Source organism: Diabrotica virgifera, chromosome 9, assembly GCF_917563875.1.
Source record: "Diabrotica virgifera virgifera chromosome 9, PGI_DIABVI_V3a".
Taxonomy (NCBI): Eukaryota; Metazoa; Arthropoda; class Insecta; order Coleoptera; family Chrysomelidae; genus Diabrotica; species Diabrotica virgifera.
Window position 1 is genome coordinate 89016548 of NC_065451.1, and position 20389 is coordinate 89036936.

Sequence of the window (20389 nt, forward strand, 5' to 3'; positions counted from 1 at the left end):
GTGCCATATTGCCAAATATAGAGCTAGATTGTGTAGACCACTGTTGAACCATATATCCAATTTTTCTGCTTTTATTGATGTATTAATCTAAAAATGCTCAATTTGTGGACTGTGCCACTGTTGCTCTGAGCGCCTCATTTAATACAAATACAAAATATTTAATACAATAATGCATATAGATTTTCCCTTCGGAAAAAATCAAACAATATAGATGTTTTTAAATTTCATTAAGGGAATGGGCACGTAGTTTCTGCTGAAATGCTACTCAAATGGAATTCATTTTTTTTTTCGAATTCTGAGAAAACTGATAATTATTTTTGAAAATTTTAAACTCAGAATAAGAGATTACGTTATTAGCGAGGGCCGAAAGTCCCTGAGAACTTCTATAATGTTTATTTTAATAAGTTACAGGGCTAAAAAACTAAAAGAAAATTTAGTGTGACTTTTAATTTCAAAATATCTCATTCAAAATAAACTTTTTATTTATTGTAAGAGATTTTCGGCCCTCGGTAATAATATAGTCTTTCATTTTGCGTTTAAATTTTTCAAAAATATTTATTGTTTTTTTTTTCAGGATTTGAAAAAAAATGAACACAATGTCCGTGGTAATATTTTCCAAATCTTTGTCAGTAATAAATAGAATATTGCCAGCATATTGTCACTCAGACAGTGACAATTTTAAATATTTGACCTGGCATTGGGAATATTTTCAGTTGTTGATTAAATAATATTGATAATGTGTTTAATAAATAATTGATTTAAGAGGTGAACTTAATAAAAAGTTATTTATTGTTTATTATTTATGGAAGATCCAAAGCAGAGAATACACCAGGATATATTCAGTGATCCAAGTATTGTGCTGTTACAGATGTTCAAAATTGTAAGCGTTTCATAGTAACAATATATTATTAAAAAATCACTTTATCACTTTTCCTCTTTTCTCGATTGATTATTAGCTTTTGTTGTACAGTAGATAAATTATTACTGAATACATAGGTAGTGAAAAAATTATCAGTAGTAATTGCACAAGAGCTCTGAAATTATCGAATTTTTCCCGAGTGACACTTTGACAGTATTAATTTCACGACCCGAAGGGGAGTGAAATTACGTCAAGTGGCACGAGGGAAACAATTCGATAATAATTTCAGAGATCGACTTGCAATTTGCTGCGATTATTTCATGAATAAAACTGTTTAAAACCAAAATTTTATTGTAATTTATTTATGTAAGTACAAATTAGTACAATTAAACACACAGTTGTTATAAATATTTGACGATTGAAAGTCATCACTTTTATAAGTTTTAAAACAGTAATTGTCATTAATGTCACTGAATGTATTTTTTCACAGCAACGAAGGGCATCTGACGTAATATACTTGACGATGGGATATTATCAAACATGATCAATTTAATTTGTATTTCTGTAGCTTTCTATTGGCCGGTACCACTATTGTCGGACTACACGTAATTTGCCGTGTAAAGACAGAAAGAGTGGGGATAGCCTTAAAATATTTGCGAATTATGTACCGATGGCCCTAAGAAATGTTTAATAAACAACATATTAAAAAGTTCTTCTCTAGAAGTGGGCACTTAATTTTTTATTAAACAAATGAACTGCGAAATTAGATGTTTCTTTAAATAACCCCGAAAATATAAATTTTAGAAAAAAACTGACTTGACTTGAAAAATTCAGACTATTGAAAAAAACCTAAATATATGATTAAAATTTTTATAAAATTAAATCTGTAGCTTCTATAATTTTTTATTTATAACGCTAAAGTCACCCTTCTCACAAACATTGGCGCACTGTAAACTAGCGAAGTGCACGGTTGAGTTATTTCAGTGTATTTCTCTAATTAATGGATCAAATAAAATTTTACAAATTGGACAAGAAAGAAGGAAATTAAGAGAAGGAACAAGAAAGGATAGCTTAATTGGAAAGAAGAACAATTAAGCTATCTTATGGTTATAATAAAAAGAAATAAAATGTATGGGCATAAGTACGGTGTGGGCTGAATTTTGTTTAAACATTATTTAAAAATGTGTAACTAATAAAATTTTTCTTATAAAGCTCCCAAATTTGCACAACTTACCTTTCAAACATCTTACTAAACAATGTTTCATTCAAAAAAATGCCAAAAATTTAATTCAAATGATATGACGCAAAAATGCAATTTTTGAAAACTTTTACGTAAGTTTTAAGTAAAAACGTAGTTTACAGAATTACCAGCACTTCAAAACGGTATTACTCAAGTTTGAAAAGATTTTTTACAATTTTATAGGTGATTTTTTAAAGCTTTTGATGTATTTTTAAAATTTACTCAATAATTTTATTTTAGAAATGAAACTATGAAACTATGAATGAAACTATTCCTTTTTGACAAAAATTAAGAAAGATAACAAAAATGTACCTAATACAAAAACCGAAAATTACCAACTAAAAAATTGTTTATAAAAAGTGATCAAAAATATTTTCTCTAAAACTTACCTAAAATAAATTTAATAATAAGCTTGAACAATAATAAATTTTCAACAAAAAAATATTTTTAGCTCTTAAACATTATGTCTGCGTAACTTCGAACCTATTAATAACTTTTTTATTACCAGTTTTACGAAAAAAGTTATTCTTTATAAAATACTCTGCATCGTATATGATCTCAGATGCAACCATCAAATATCAAATTTTATTAATTTTACATACGAGGTTTTACATACGATTTTACATTTTGACATACGAGGTATGTAAAAAAATATGAATTTCACTCAAGAGTAAAGTACCTTTAGATTTCACAATATCGAAAATTGTTATTAAAAAAAGTTGTTTGGAATTACAAAATATGTTTCACTGTTTAATTACATTCTTCTAAATGAGATATTGTGAACTATAAAGGTATGGTATGTTTAACAGTAAATGGTCGAGTTCAATTAGTTACCACTATAAACATCCTGGAATAACCGATAATAGTATAAAAGGTCCGGTTTCAGGTAAAATTTAAATATGTTTTCTGGTACAATTTCTTTGCTTTATTATGGGATTACCGTCTAGTCAGTGTTAATTGTCAAAAGACCAACTCTGTCTACCTCGGTTGCTTATCGCTCCGGGTGGGTCTTAACAATGGGCCAGGTCAGATAAATTTAATAATATTTACGACCGCACTAATTGAACTCAACCATTTACTGTTGAACAAACCATACTGAACTGTTAAGCAAAAGTCATATTTTTTACATACCTCGTATAAAATTGAAAAAGTTTGATATCTGATGGTTGTTTTTTGGACTTTAGACCAGAATAGAGTATTTTATGAAGAATAACTTTTTTTCGTAAAATTAATAATAAAATAGTTGAAATAATTGAAATAAAATAATGATGATGGGTATCCGTAATTTGAGAAAACATTGAATTTTTTTTTCAATTATAATGATGTAATTATAATAAAACATAGTTTTTAATTCCCAACAACTTTTTATAATACCCATATTTTGATATTCTGGAATATAAAGGTACTTTACTCTTTAACAAAATTCGTATTTTTGACATACCTCGTATAAAATTGATAAAACTTGATATCTGATGATTGGGTTTTAGATTTTAGACTATGCAGAGCAATTTATGAAGAATAAACTTTTTTTCGTAAAATTTGTAATAAAAATGTTTCAAATATGGTTCCTTGCTACGCAGACATAGTGTAGAAGAGCTTCTTTATAAGCATTTTCAAATTGTAATGCCATATTCGGATTCAGCATAATCAAAAACAAAATAGAAACAAAATTCAACGATACTTTTAAAATTATTTTAAATTATATAATTTAACATGATTGTTTGGAATTAAGAACTATATTCTGATATGCAATTTCATCCTTCTAATGGAAAAAAAAATTTGAAAATTTTTCTAATCAACATTATTTTTAGTTGTTTATTTCAATTATGATACATATAGATATTTGTATAACAAGGGAGGAAAGTGCTTCTTTTCCTCCCGAGAATGAAGTTTACTGCCCGACGCGTAGCGGAGGGCAGTAATCATTCAAGGGAGGAAAAGGCACTTTACTCCCATGTTATACATATGGTTTTTCCACCTTCCTCAAATAACAAGTCATTTTTTCATTTTTACTTAATTTATTTATGTAACTAACCAACAAAATTTATTAGAACTAAAACTAATAAGTGAGTACAATATAACTGTCAACTGTCAAATATAAGTCAAAATAAAAATGTAAACATTGTTAAATCAAAATAACAATTTACAGTTTTTTACCATTCTGTGAAATACAGAGTGTTTTATAAATAAACGTTAAAATGTATACAAACTTACGTAATAGAAAATAGATATTGTACAGGGCGTCAATAAGTTATATTTTTATGAATGAAATACCATGATGTCACTTTTACTTTTCTTCCCTAGGGAGGAAAAGTACAACTTTGCTCCCTACAATCAGGCCCGGAAAAGTATACTTTCGGTAGAGGTAGGTGGAAAACTCTTTTTCCACCTACCTCTACCGAAAGTATACTTTTCCGGACCTGATTGTAGGGAGCAAAGTTGTACTTTTCCTCCCTAGGGAGGAAAAGTAAAAGTGACGTCATGATATTTCATTCATGAAATACAACTTATTGACGCCCTGTACAATATCTATTTTTATTACGTAAGTATCTATACATTTTAACGTTTATTTATAAAACACCCTGTATTTTGCACAATGGTAAAAAACAGTAAATTGTTATTTTGATTTAACAATGTTTACATTAATATTTTTGACTTATATTTGACAGTTGACAGTTATATTCCACATACTTGTTAGTTTTAGTTCTAATAAATTTTGTTGGTTAGTTACATAAATAAATTAAGTAAAAACGAAAAAATGACTTGTTATTTGAGGAAGGTGGAAAAACCATATGTATAACATGGGAGTAAAGTGCCTTTTCCTCCCTTGAATGATTACTGCCCTCCGCTACGCGTCGGGCAGTAAACTTCATTCTCGGGAGGAAAAGTAGCACTTTCCTCCCTTGTTATACAAATAGCTATTTCCACCTACCTCTACCGAAAGTATACTTTTCCGGACCTGATTGTAGGGAGCAAAGTTGTACTTTTCCTCCCTAGGGAGGAAAATATTTTTCCTCCCTAGGGAGGAAAAGTAAAAGTGACGTCATGGTATTTCATTCATGAAATATAACTTATTGACGCCCTGTACAATATCTATTTTCTATTACGTAAGTATCTATACATTTTAACGTTTATTTAAAAACACTCTGTATTTTGCAGAATGGTAAAAAACAGTAAATTGTTATTCTGATTTAACAATGTTTACATTAATAATTTGACTTTTATTATTGACAGTTGACAGTTATATTGTACCTACTTATTAGTTTTAGTCCTAACAAATTTTGTTGGTTAGTTACATAGATAAATTAAGTAAAAATGAAAAAATGACTTGTTATTTGAGGAAGGTGGAAAAACCATATGTATAACATGGGAGTAAAGTGCCTTTTCCTCCCTTGAATGATTACTGCCCTCCGCTACGCGTCGGGCAGTAAACTTCATTCTCGGGAGGAAAAGTAGCACTTTCCTCCCTTGTTATACAAATAGCTATTTCCACCTACCTCTACCGAAAGTATACTTTTCCGGACCTGATTGTAGGGAGCAAAGTTGTACTTTTCCTCCCTAGGGAGGAAAATATTTTTCCTCCCTAGGGAGGAAAAGTAAAAGTGACGTCATGGTATTTCATTCATGAAATATAACTTATTGACGCCCTGTACAATATCTATTTTCTATTACGTAAATATCTATACATTTTAACGTTTATTTAAAAACACTCTGTATTTTGCAGAATGGTAAAAACAGTAAATTGTTATTCTGCTTTAACAATGTTTACATTAATAATTTGACCTATACTTGACAGTTGACAGTTATATTGTACCTACTCGTTAGGTTTAGTTCTAATAAATTTTGTTGGTTAGTTACATAAATAAATTAAGTAAAAATGAAAAAATGACTTGTTATTTGAGGAAGGTGGAAAAACCATATGTATAACATGGGAGTAAAGTGCCTTTTCCTCCCTTGAATGATTACTGCCCTCCGCTACGCGTCGGGCAGTAAACTTCATTCTCGGGAGGAAAAGTAGCACTTTCCTCCCTTGTTATACAAATAGCTATTATTATTCATTTTACGAAAAACAGTTATTCTTTATAAAATGTTCTACAGGGTCTAAAACCTAAAATACAACCGTCTAATATCAAATTTTGTCAATTTTATACGAGGTATATAAAAAAATATGAATTTTCCCAAGAGTACTTAAATAATATACCCTTATTTTTCACAATATTGAAAATTGTGCTTATGTAAAGTTGTTTAGAACTAAAAACCATAATTAACCCGCCAGTGGTCGCTATATGAGATTTTCTCTCACGGTTTCAGAAAATTGCACAGAATTTTTTTTCTGGGAAATTATAAGATCTGTAGTTCCTTCTAGTCTCCTAACTATCCTCCCTCGACAATCTAATAGAATCGTCCGCTTAGATAGTGACTCAGTTGACCTAATATCACCCAATTGTTGAGTCAGCGCGCTTCAAGTGAGGCATTCTCTCATCAAGCGACCACCCGCGTTACGAACTGTACATAAAAATTAATTTTATTTTGGCACTTAAAACCTAAAATAATGTAAAAAAAATTGTAATTGTCATCAATCAATTTTTCCAGAGCATTCTTGTTATATCTGTGTGCTGTGCCGTAAATTATCAAGATAAGGAGATTGATTAATATTGGTTTAATTCCGATTATTTCTTTTTATTTTATTATATTATTATCTATATTATGTTACATTTTTTTTTCTTATTATTAGTTAATAAAAAAAGTTTAAAAACTGTTTTAAAAACTTTATTTTGTAAAAAAAGGTAAAATTTGGATATGTGAGAGAAAATCTCACGCGCGACCACTCGCGTAACAATCTACCTAGCGACCAATGCCGGGTCGCTAGGTTGGGAATCTATCTTTGGTTGGGAAATAAGCCACAATTAAATTGAAAAAATAATTTTATTCGCGTTTGGACGCCCAAATCGGATGTCGTTGTCAAAATATAAAATATTACTAATATTTACTCGGTAATATTTTGTATTTTGACAAGGACATCCGATTTGGGCGTCGAAACGTTAATAAAATTATTTTTTCAATTTAATTGTGGCTTATTTCCCAATCAAAATAATTATAAAAATGCCACAAGAAAATAGCTTCAGAACAACACTAAAAACCATCTTCCAATATTCCATCCTTCTCATTGAAATATTCTGAACTATAAAGGTACTTTATTCTTGATCGAAATTTATCTTTTTTGACATACCTCGTATAAAATTAATCAAAATTGATATAAGATGGTTGTATTTAAGGTCTTTGGCCATGCAGAACTTTTTACAAAGGATAACTTTTTTTCGTATAATTAATAATAGACAAGTAAGGATCTGTTTTTAGATGGATGTGAGAGGGGCATTCAGATTTTTGCGGATAAAGTTAGGTGATAACTTCGTTATTAATAATTGATTAATGCTCCGTCTCAAATATGCCCGGAACATTAATAAAAAAAATAAAATATTTAAAAATTTCAAAAAATTTCGTTTTTTTTTTCTAATTTTTTTGCTTATAACTTTAAAACGATTCATTTTGGAACAAAGTCGTAAAGGAATAAAACAAAGGTAATTAAATTTTCTATCAGATGCGATTGTTTAAAAATCTCTTAATTAATCACCCTTGCTGCAAAATAGCAATAAATATAAAATAAGGGGGCAAAACAAGCCTGTTATTATTCAATTATTTTCGATCACTTAGGTTATACTTGGAACCTTCCTAATTCGCTTAGAAAATTTTTGTAATATGCTAAAACCGTACACCAAATTTCATTAAAATTGACTTACTAGATTTTGAATAATAATTTTGCAATCTAAACTTTTTTTAAAAAATTAAAATTTTTTAAAATCTTGCACAACAAAAACTAGTGTATACAAAGATTGGTCAATTTTTTTACATATAAAGAAGCACTCCACCTATCTAATGCACTTTACAGAATTAAAATCGGATTGTTTAAGCAGCCTCAGCAATGTTTTAAAGTTATAAAAAATTTTTTGGCTTATAAACAAATTTGTCCTGTGGCCAGGAGGGGGTGCTGCGGGCTACTTTATTTAGATGGACTTACCCAAGATTTTTATGTATTTTTTGACCCGTGGAACACGATTTTTTTGGGTAACAGTTGATCCGGATGTCAATAAAATTGTTATAAACAAACAACTTGAGGAATTACATAACATCGATTTTTCGCAAAATAAAACACTTTTTTATATTTCTTGGGTAAGTCTAAGCAAAAAATGTTCTTACAAGTTTTTTCGTAGGATGCATAGTTTTCGAGATAAACGCAGTGGAACTTTCAAAAAATCGAAAAAGTGCAATTTTTGAACGCGAATAACTTTTGATTAAAAAATAAAATAGCAACTCTGCTGACAGAATTTGAAAGTATAAATCAAATTATACCGGTTTTAATTATTTGCATTGCTAAAAATTAATTTTTTATTATTAAACAAAGCTATTTGTTTATAAGCCAAAAAATTATTTATAAGTTTAAAACATTGCTGAGGCCCCTTAAATAATCCGATTTTAATTCTGTAAAGTGTATTAGATAGGTATAGCACCTCTTTATATATGTAAAAAAATTAGACAACTTCTAAATGGTCTACTTTTTGTTCAGAAAGATTTTAAAAAATTTGAACTTTTTTAAAAACATTTAAATTGCAAAGTTATTATGCAAAATCTATTAGGTCGATTTTAATGAAATTTGGTACACAGTTTAAGTATGTTACAAAGAATTTCCTAAGCGAATTACTAAGGTTCTAAGTACCACCGAAGTAATTAAAAACATTGAATAACAACAGGCATATTTTGCCCCCTTATTTTGTATTTATTGCTATATTGCAGAAAAGGTAATAAGTTAAGACATTTTTGACCAGTCGGATATCATACAAAATTCAATTGGGAGTCCGGTCCTGATAGCAAGCAAATCTTACAGCTTTATATCGGTCCTGACAAATTTATAAATTCAAGTAGTTAAAAGTTGAAATATAATTTAATTTTTACATTGTTTGCCAGATAAAGTTTAAATGTGACAGTGTGTTAAAAAACCAACGATTCTGTGAGTACAAAATTGCATTATTTATATCTAACCATAAAATCAGAAGTTAAAAGGCAATATTTTATCGATTTCAATCCAAATTATCGATTATCGACAACAACTTTTTGCTGATTCAAGTAATTAGGCTGCCGTCTAATTTTGTTAAGAGGCCAGGTCCGGCTTCAGATCCGCTGTTCCAATGCATGTAAATTTTCAACGGGACGATGGCTGAACCGGAATTAGCTACTACTTCACGAAATACACCGACTACGTCACATATCTCTTACTCTCATGCATTAAACAGTTTTAAACATCCTTCAAAAGACCAAGGTATCATACTTTCAACCATACAAGGAATACAAGTTTTCGAATATGTAAAAGCTGTTGGATCAATAGTACAGCCCAAAAACGTTATTTGGGCATCCAGAATCGCAAACAACCGCATCTGCATCTACCTCTCGTCTAAATATATAGTTGACCAATTTCTTAGCTCCCACAAACATGTAATTATTGACGGCAACCAAATTGAAGTAAGAAGATTAATAACTCCTGCCCAGAGATTAATCATATCAAGTGTATGTCCTACTATACCTAATAGCATAATTGAAGACCATCTAAAAACTATGGGTATAAAATCCGTCTCCAACATGACGTTTCTACGAGTAGGCATGCAAGACCCGGAATACAGCCACGTGCTTAGCTTTAGAAGGCAAATCTTCATAAGTCCTTTAGAAAATGCATCGATTCCTGACTCATTCCTAATTTCATTCGACAATAAATACATCATATAGAATATACATTTCCATAGACGGTTTAAACTGCTCCAGATGCAAGACGGTCGGACATCAAGATTCTGACTGTCCTTCTTTATCATCATTAAGTAGTCCAATTAATCAAACGGAAACTGATCATCCAGTGAACGTACCCATCTCTGCCAATAAAGAATATAGCCAGCCAGAAGAACAACCACGGAAAGAACACGAAGAAGGTACCCAGACATTAAAGGAACCGAAACTTAACATCACAAAAAATCACGAATTAACATCAGCCACAAACGACCAAACCACTTCCTTACAAACATACAAAGAACTACAGATTTCGTCACAACCACAAATATCCCAAGATTCAGTAATTGAAAGCGATAGAAAAATCTCTGAAGCTATTCATGTTACTAAAAGACAAATTTCCACTTCTCCCGAAATCCTTGAAAATGACCTACCTCCTCCCACTACTGAAAAACAAAAAAATAAAAAGCCTAAAACTCAAGATTCTATTCCAGATATTCTCAATGAAATTAAAGAAAAAATTGAAAATAGAATCCCTTCCTTCACACTTTCTTTTCATGAAATATGTGATTTTCTGTCAAATTCCCTTCACTCAAAACATCCTGAACTTATTGCTAAAAATTATTCAAATGAAAGCGATGAAATCAACGAAATTCTAAACTTTATATATTCTCAAACACAAAATAAAAGTTTAAAAAACAATATTACCAGATTGAAGAAGAAACTGCTTCTAAGCAGTCTTTCTTCTACTGACGAAACTGACTACGAATCAAGTTCTCAAGTAAATAGTTAAAATGGCCAATAATACATTCATATTACAGTGGAACCTCAATGGTTATTTTACCCATATAGAATCCATCAAGCTTCTTATAAACGATTATCTTCCTTTAGTCATATGCATAGAAGAAACCCATTTCAAACATCAAAATGTAACATTAAAAAATTATGTTCCTTTTCTAAGAAACCGAGTTACAGATCATTCAAGCGGCGGAACAGCAATTTTCGTAAGGGATGACATAGAGTCAACCGAAATACAACTGCAAACAAACCTGGAAATAGTTGCAGTGTCAGTCACCCACAAAATGAAAATTAATATTTGCAACGTATACTTACCTCATCCTATTGATTTAGATATAACTGAACTAAGCAATGTTTTAAACCAAATTCCACACCCAAAAATAATATTAGGCGATTTTAACTGTCACAACAGTACCTGGGGAAGTAACAAAACCGACAAATGTGGTAATCTCTTAAACAATCTCATCGACAATTTAAATTTAGTGTTACTGAACACTGGCAAATCTACTAGGTTAAATTCATACAATGGTACATTTTCAGCTATAGATCTCTCTTTATGCAGTCCGTCGCTAGCTACTTTATTATACTGGGACACATTGGGGTATTTATATGATAGTGATCATTTCCCTATCACAATAAACATAGATACTAATGATATATTGACTTTTCCAATTCACCAAACATGGAAAATAAAGTCAGCTGACTGGGATTTGTATCGAACACTTATAGAAGGACAAACAAACAACTTTAATTTAACCAATACCGCAAACGAAAATCTGGAACTATTTAATAATATTATTATTTCTGCAGCAACAATCGCAGTGGGAAAAACAAAATCTAGTAAAAGGCAGCCAGTTCCTTGGTGGAATAACGAAATTGCGCAAGCACTTACTTTGTCTAAACACGCTTTCAACGTTTATAAGAAACATAAAACTATCGATAACCTTATAATTTTTAAAAATCTCAGAGCAAAAAGCAGACAATTGATCAAGAAAGGAAAACGAGACAGTTGGAAAAAGTATGTGGCTTCAATAAATCCTTCCACTCCCATAGGCGACATATGGAACAAAGTACGCAGAATAAAAGGAACAAAATACTTCCGAGGCATAGATACGCTATCGTACAATAACCAAATGCATTCAAACAAGGTAGCTATTCCAGAAATACTAGCAGATATATATGAACTTAATTCTAGTGATTCCAACTATAGCATATCTTTTTTAGAATATAAAAATCTAATGGAATCGTCAAATATACAAATCACCGAGAGCGACAATCCAATAAACAAACCCATAAGTCTTCAAGAATTAGAATTTTGTTTAAGCGCAAAAAATTCGACGCCAGGACCTGATGATATCCACCCTCTTTTCTTACTAAATCTTCCTCTAAATGCAAAACTAATATTAGTTGATATTTTTAATAATATGCTCATTCAGCACGACTTTCCTGATCTATGGTCGCAAGCAACTATAATTCCAATCCTTAAATATAATAAACCAAAAGACGATCCAAATTCCTATCGTCCAATTTCACTTACTTGCTGTACCTGCAAACTTTTAGAAAAAATCCTTAATTATCGTCTTAAATGGTATCTCGAAAACAATAACCTAATAAGTATCAGACAAAGTGGATTTCGTACGGGTAGATCCACAACAGACAATCTAATAACCCTTGAATCAGCTGTACATGAATCTTTTCTGCACAATCAAAAACTTATTGCCGTATTTTTTGACATAAGAAAAGCTTTTGACACAACATGGAGACATCTTATACTAAAAACACTTCAAGAATGGAATGTCCAAGGGCATATGTTGTCGTTTATTAAAAATTTTCTAGAAACACGAACTTTTCGAGTTAGAGCCAATGGATTCACATCTTCCAGACGAGTACTGCAAAATGGTACTCCACAAGGATCTACTCTAAGTCCTACACTCTTTCTGATTGCAATAAATAGTATTATACATCAAATAAAGCTGCCTGTATTTACTAGCCTATATGCAGACGACTTAGTCATTTATCTAAAAACAAATAATGTAACTCTGGGATAACATATATTGCAAACGGCCTTACATACAATTGAAAACTGGTCGCAAAACACGGGTTTTATATTTTCTGGCGAAAAAACACGTTATTTAATTTTTAGCAAAAGGAAAGACTATCCTAATATTCAATTAACACATAACGGAGTTATGCTGAAGCAGTCAGAAGAAATAAATTTCTTAGGACTTTCTTTTGAACGTGACTTAAAATGGAAAAACCACGTAACGAATCTGCAACGTTCTTGCCAATCCAGAATTAACCTACTAAAAATGCTGTCAAATACCTCTTGGGGGGCTGATACAACAACTTTACTTAATCTATATAGATCATTAATAAGAAGTAAATTAGACTACGGCTGTTTATGCTACGATACTGCTAACAAAACATCTTTAAAAAAACTTGACTACATTCAAAATACGTGCTTGAGATTGGTTTTAGGTGCCACAAGAACTAGTCCAGTAAGTAGTTTACAAGTTCTGGCTAATGAACTCCCTTTAAGCCAACGAAGGCAACTTCTATCACTGAATTACGTTGCCAGAATTTCAGCAAACAAAAGCAACGTAACCTACTCAACAATATTCTACAGAACAAATATATCTTCTGATCATTACGAAAACATTGCAAGAAATATGCTACCATTTCCTGAGCGAACAAAACGTATTGGTTTTAATTTAGAACAGTTCAGTCTCACTATACCCAATCATGTAAATTTTCCTCCCTGGATGATCAAACCTCCAAAAATAGATATGTCTCTAAAAGATCTCCCTAAACATTCCACACATCCTTTCCTTATCCAGCAAGCTTTTAAAAATTTAATTTCCAAATACCCAACAACTCATCGAATCTTCACTGATGCTTCCAAATGTGATGAAGGACATGCTGCAGCTTATATCTGCGGAAACATCAAGTCTACCGTACGAATCCCAACAAATTGTTGTATATATACCGGAGAACTTACAGCAATTCACCAGGCAATGAAAAAATGTGGTTCTATCCATGAAAGCAAATTTGTGATTATCACCGATTCAATGAGCGCATTACTTGGGATAAAACAGCTATATACAACTCACGCTATTCTTCTCAAAATCAAAGAAGAATTATCTTATCTACAGAATCAACAGAAAGATATTTTCTTCATCTGGGTACCTTCCCATATGGGAATAATTGGCAACGAGGAAGTGGACTCTCTAGCAAGCAATGCAACTACCGACCAAAGTATTTCTATCACAGATCAAATACCTTGGACTGATCACAAAGTAAATATCAAAGGTCATGTCCACAGAACGTGGCAAAATACTTGGGATCAGACTAACAACAAACTAAAAGAATGCCTAAGTCAAGTAGGAACTAAACTCATGTTACCAAGTAATAGAAAAGACCAAGTCATCATCAACCGACTCCGAATAGGACATACGTTACTAACACACAAGCATATCTTCAACAAGGAGGCCGCTCCGATGTGTACCAATTGCAACACGCAACTGACAGTGAAACATATAATTATCGAGTGTCCAGTGTACCAGAAAGAAAGGATCGCGTGTGCTCTTAGTGACAATATTAAAAGTGTACTGACTTCAAACCTAAACTCCTTATTAAATTATCTCAAAATGACTAAACAATACACCAGATTGTAAAGAATTTTTATATAATAATATGTATCTTACTGTTTGTGTATGTCCCCCCGCTAATAACCCTTAGTGGTTGATGCGGGTTTATTTGTGTAAATAAAAAAAAAATCAATTATCTTTATTTTATTTCTCTACGACTTTGTTCCAAAACGAATCGTTTTAAAGTTATAAGCAAAGAAACAGAAAAAAATCGACGTTTTTCGAATTTTTAAATATTTTATTTTTTTTATTAATGTTCCGGCCATATTTGAGAAGGAGCATAAGTAAATTATTATTAACGAAATTATCACCTTACTTTATCTGCAAAAATTCGAATGCCACCTTTCACATCCAAAAATAGACGTTTTTTCACAGATCCTTACTGGTCTATAATAAAATAGGTAGTTATCATAATTGAAATAACTGAAAATAATGTTGTATATCCATAATTAAAAAAAATTCAACTTTTTTTTAATTAGAAAGATGAAGTGGCATATTAGAATATAGTTCTTAATTCCAAACAACTTTTCATTACAACAATTTTTAATATTTTGAATAATAAAGCTACTTTACTCTTGAGTAAAATTCATATTTTGTGACATAATATCTCGTATACGGCTTAAAAAAAATGAACTGATGGTTCTATTTTTAATTTAGACCATGCACAACTTTTCACGTTGACGAACAGAACGTCTATAGTCGTCTAATTTCCATTGATGTAATGTGACACAACGTCTATATACGTTGAATTTTTCCCTATTCTACTTTGCAAAATACATATAGTGTCACAACACTTGCTTATACATTTGACGCAGTGTCCGACAACGTGTTAATTGGACACACTGTACAAAACAATTATTGTTATTGTTTAAACAAATAATAAACAATTAGCGGCAAAATCTGTGAGTAGAACTTTTTACTTTAACATGTATATAAACTAACAAAAAAAGTTTTAGAAAAAGATAATCTTGTTTGAATTGCTCCGAAACAATGCATCTTTTCGTTCTATCTTGACTCTTCTAAAATGCTTCGTATAGATTGCTGAATAGAATTGGGCTTCTTATAACAGGCAATATGACGACTTATATACACATATAAGGATCTCGTAGAACAGTCGTATTATTTAAACGTAAATTAAAACATGGCAACATCGTCGGGCTTCGTATAATGCGTAATCCATATACACTGTGAACGCGTTTATACGAGTGGGCTTCGTAAGACTGTAGGAATAAGACAGTGCTACAATCCCCTTACCCCGTAAACCGCGGGCTTCCATTCATCGGCAGGTTGTAGCGGGCTTCCTATCATTTGTGAGCCATATATATATATATATATATATATATATATATATATATATATATATATATATATATATATATATATATATATATATATATATATATATATATATATATATATATAATATATATATATATATATATATATATATATATATATATATATATATATATATATATATATATATATATTATATATATTTACACATAATTTATCAAAATTCATATCAGAAACAAAGAAATATACATTTAAATAAATTTAATATTCTTTTAGAACAAAATAGTATACATACTTTTGATAATCTAAATAGAAATAATGACATATTAGCGACAGTTGTCAATCTATCAAATAGACATTTAAATGCAACAGAAAATTTGGTATTGTCAAAAGGTTTAAACTATGCTATCACTCATCCATCTATTCCAAAATTAGACATAATTAGCGCAGTGGAAAAAATATCCCAGTGTTTACCAACTCACGAAAAAGAACAATATAGGGTACTATGCAAACTTGAATTGGAAAAATCTAATAAAATTGAACAGAACATCAATAAAGAGGAAATGAAAGCTTTAAAAACTTTAAAAAATGATGACTCCATAACAATCCTACCAGCGGATAAAGGAAATGCAACTGTAATAATGGATAAAGTACAATATGAGGACAAAATTACAGATCTAATTACAAATGGACCTTATACCAAATTAACGAAGGATCCAACGAAGACACTGGAAAACAAAATCTATAGAACTTTATTCAAATTTAAAAATGACCTAACGTACTATCAAAGAAAATTAATGACACCTCATTACAGTAAGACACCACATTTTTATGGAGTACCGAAAATTCACAAAGCAAATATTCCACTTAGACCTATTTGTAGTACCATCAATTCTCCTTGTAGTGAACTATCAAAATTTTTATTAAATATTATAAAACCATTTGCAAATAATAATGACACATTTATAAAAAATACACAACATTTTTTAAACAAATTATCAAATATTGAATTTAATCCAAATAATATTTTAGTAAGTTTTGACATAAACAGTTTATTTACAAATGTGCCATTAGATAAAACTTTAAACATAATCAAAACGAAATTAGAAAATGATACTACATTAACAACTAGGACAAGACTAAATGTATCAGCTATAATGGAGTTATTGACATTATGTACTAATAATACCTATTTTCAACTAAATAGTGAATTCTATAAACAAAATTTTGGTCTCGCAATGGGCTCTTCTTTATCTCCATTATTGGCTAATATATTTATGGAGGATTTCGAAACTAATATCATTTCTAAACAAAATTTAAAACCCACAGTATGGTGGAGATATGTAGATGATGTGTTTTCCATATGGCCTCATAGATCGGAATTGTTGGATACGTTCCTGAATATTATAAACAATCAGGAAGAGACAATAAAGTTTACAATGGAAAAGGAATACAATAACACCCTACCTTTCCTCGATGTTTTGGTCTCAAAGAAGGATACTGGATATGAGACTCAAGTGTATAGAAAACCAACACACACCAACAGATATCTCAATTACAAATCAAATCATAACATCAACGTTAAAAAGGGAATCATTAAATCCTTATATGATAGAGCCAAAATTACTTGTTCTAACGAAAATTCATTTTTTGAAGAAAAACAATTGTTAACATCTGTTTTATTAAAAAATGATTATCCAATATAGTTTATAAATAAGGAATTGTCAAGATTGGATCGAATGGAACAGAACAACTTAGAACGGGATCCTACAACATTCACAAGAAATAATACGAGGAAAATATCAATACCATATGTAAAAGGACTATCCGAGAAACTTAAAACAATAGGAAATAAATTCAACATATCAACAACATTCAAAACAACAAACACATTAAGATCTACTATCTAAAACTAAACCTAACAGTGAACAAGAAAGAACAAAGAATTGTATTTATAAAATACCTTGTGAATGCGAACAATTTTATATAGGTGAAACGTCAAGACCATTAGACGTTAGAGTAAATGAACATCAGTCGTATATAAAAAATAGAGAATTTGATAGATCTCAAATATGTCAACACGCATGGGATAATGAACATAGAGTTCAGTGGAGAGATTCAAGTATAGTCCTAAAAGAAGCAGATAGTAAAAAGAGAAAAATCAAAGAAGCGGCTCTAATTATGCTAAATGAAACCAATTGTGTCGCAAATTCCTCGGTAGAATGCAGTAGGATGTGGTTACCCATATTAAAGGAGGAAGTCAATAGAAAGAAAATACCACAATTAGTAAATCAGTAACATATCGAGTTAGTACATTGAGTATTTTAGTATTATTTAAAATTTAAAATATCAAGTCAGAATTCGGTATTAGTTTTGAGAGTAAACTAAATGTAAACCCAAATACTTACGATGTCGGGATAGTATCACGAGGTTTTTCCTGGTTTTCCCTCGTGATTTACTATGGAATCTCTAACGCGAGAATTTCAGTGCCACCGTTGCATTTGGTTGTCTTTTTAAAGACAGATCACATGCTATGATTTTTTGTGGCGGATATTCTTGAGTTGGGATTGATTTCATGTAATCGAATGAACTATCTTTTAGTAAAGTCGTCCCAGGAACGCAACTCATCAATATTGGCAATATCATTTTAAAGTCGTCTACTTTAAAATGTATAATACGTGTCTGAATTGCCGATATAAATGAGTCAGATTAAATAAATTATTAGAAGAATTTTTTACTAAGCAACAACATTTTTGTTTATTTAGTATTATTTTGTATTTTGACAACGACACCCGACTTGGGCGTCGAAACGTTAATAAAATCATTTTTAGGTACAATTGTGGCTTATTTCCCATTTGAATATACTTGATTATAAGAATGCCACCAGAAAATAGCTTCAGAACAACATCTACCATATTTATTTGATAAATAGATAAAATAAGTCTTATTTGACCTTAGTAAATGGAGAAATCTCAGTTTATTGGTCGAATAACTTTATAGAATAAACTACTATTTGTCGTTGGTGAAACCGGCCATTAATTAAATAATTTTAATTAATGATTAACTTTAGTTAATAATTAGAATACAAGTTATAATTTTAGCAAGCAAACGAAAACTTTGTGATCTGTATGAAGACATTTCGTCTCTAACAACAACAAAAACATAAAATAAAACAAAAGAATGACTGTATAAAGGAGCAACAGACAAATAAAGAAGTCATATATAAAACTGAAAAAAAAAAAATTAAAAAACTGAAATTGAAAAACGACAAAACTTTATTTGAGCTAGATGAAGCAATAAAGAAAGAAGCTCTAGAAGTAGTTAATTAGAAAAAAAGATTAAACAAGTTGAATTGGCAACTAAATTGGAAAACTACAAACTTGGTTTTGGAAAAGAATTTGATGTTTAATTTTATAATTATTTTATATTTTTTCCTATCATTTTTGTTTAATATATAAATTTAACCATTTAATACCTCATTTTATTTCTTATTTGGTGGGGTTTAAGCACAATGTAATGCATATTTTCATTATAAAATTCATACAATGTAAGAAATTTATTTTCCAAATTTTTTATTCAAATCAGCGTTGTTAACAAATTATAAGATTGTTGTTAATTAAAAATATGTTGGATTAAATGTCTTCTAACAACATTTTCTGCATTGTCTCTTACAGGAATTTCATTTTCAATGATTTCTTCAAGAGCTTTCTCCTCCCATTCGTCTCCTTCTGCAATAGCAATATTGTGTAAAACAGATGTTGCAACAATGACTCTTCCTATTTTATTAAGTTCTACTTGCATTACTGTAGCTAACACTGGAAATCTTCTTTCCAAAACACCATTCAACCTTTCTATAACATTTCTGGTTTTTATGTGGGCATTTTGGTAGCTTTCTTCAGCTTCAGAGGTAGTTTAACTATGTGGAGTCAATAAAAAATTGGTGCATGTGGAACCACTATCACCAAGTAAATAACAATTTGGATATTCACCAGCTTCAAATTGGGCTCTCAATAAACTGGAGTTATATATTGTACTATCATGTACACTACCTGCAATCACATACAATTTGTCCATTCATGGAGAACTACCCCTTTCTGTTACGATAGAGTTCCGAGTTTTCTCCATCAGGAGAATTAATTCGAACGTGTGTACAATATATAGCCCCTATTACTCCTGAAAAGTTTGCCACTGCATAGAATCCTTGCTTTGCCCTAGCTACATCTCTGGGATTTTTTGGCATAGTTATACATACTCTTGACGAAGAAGTGCTATATGATGAACCACTCGATGCACAATTCTACAGACTGTACTTTTATGTACCTCTACAAGATCACCAAGAACTTGTTGAAAGCAACCAGTTGCATAACACCGTAGGGTTATTAAAATTTTTTGTTAATGGAGACACCGGATTATTCCTTTCTGTCCTATAGCCTAAATGTTCATGAAACCGTTCTAAAAGGACCACCACTGTTTTCTTGGTTAGTCGATATCTGAAAATAATTAAAAATTCATTTCTAGCCATTCAGATAAATAAGTTATGTATATTACCTTGCTTTAAATTCAACTTCATTATATTTATTATACAAATAATTGAGATCTCTTACAGATCTTATATTTGGTAGCATATGCATTATATCTTCCATATAGTCAGAATATGAACTCGACGACGACGACGATGATGATAAATAAATCCATTTTTATAAATTATAATCTACGATGATA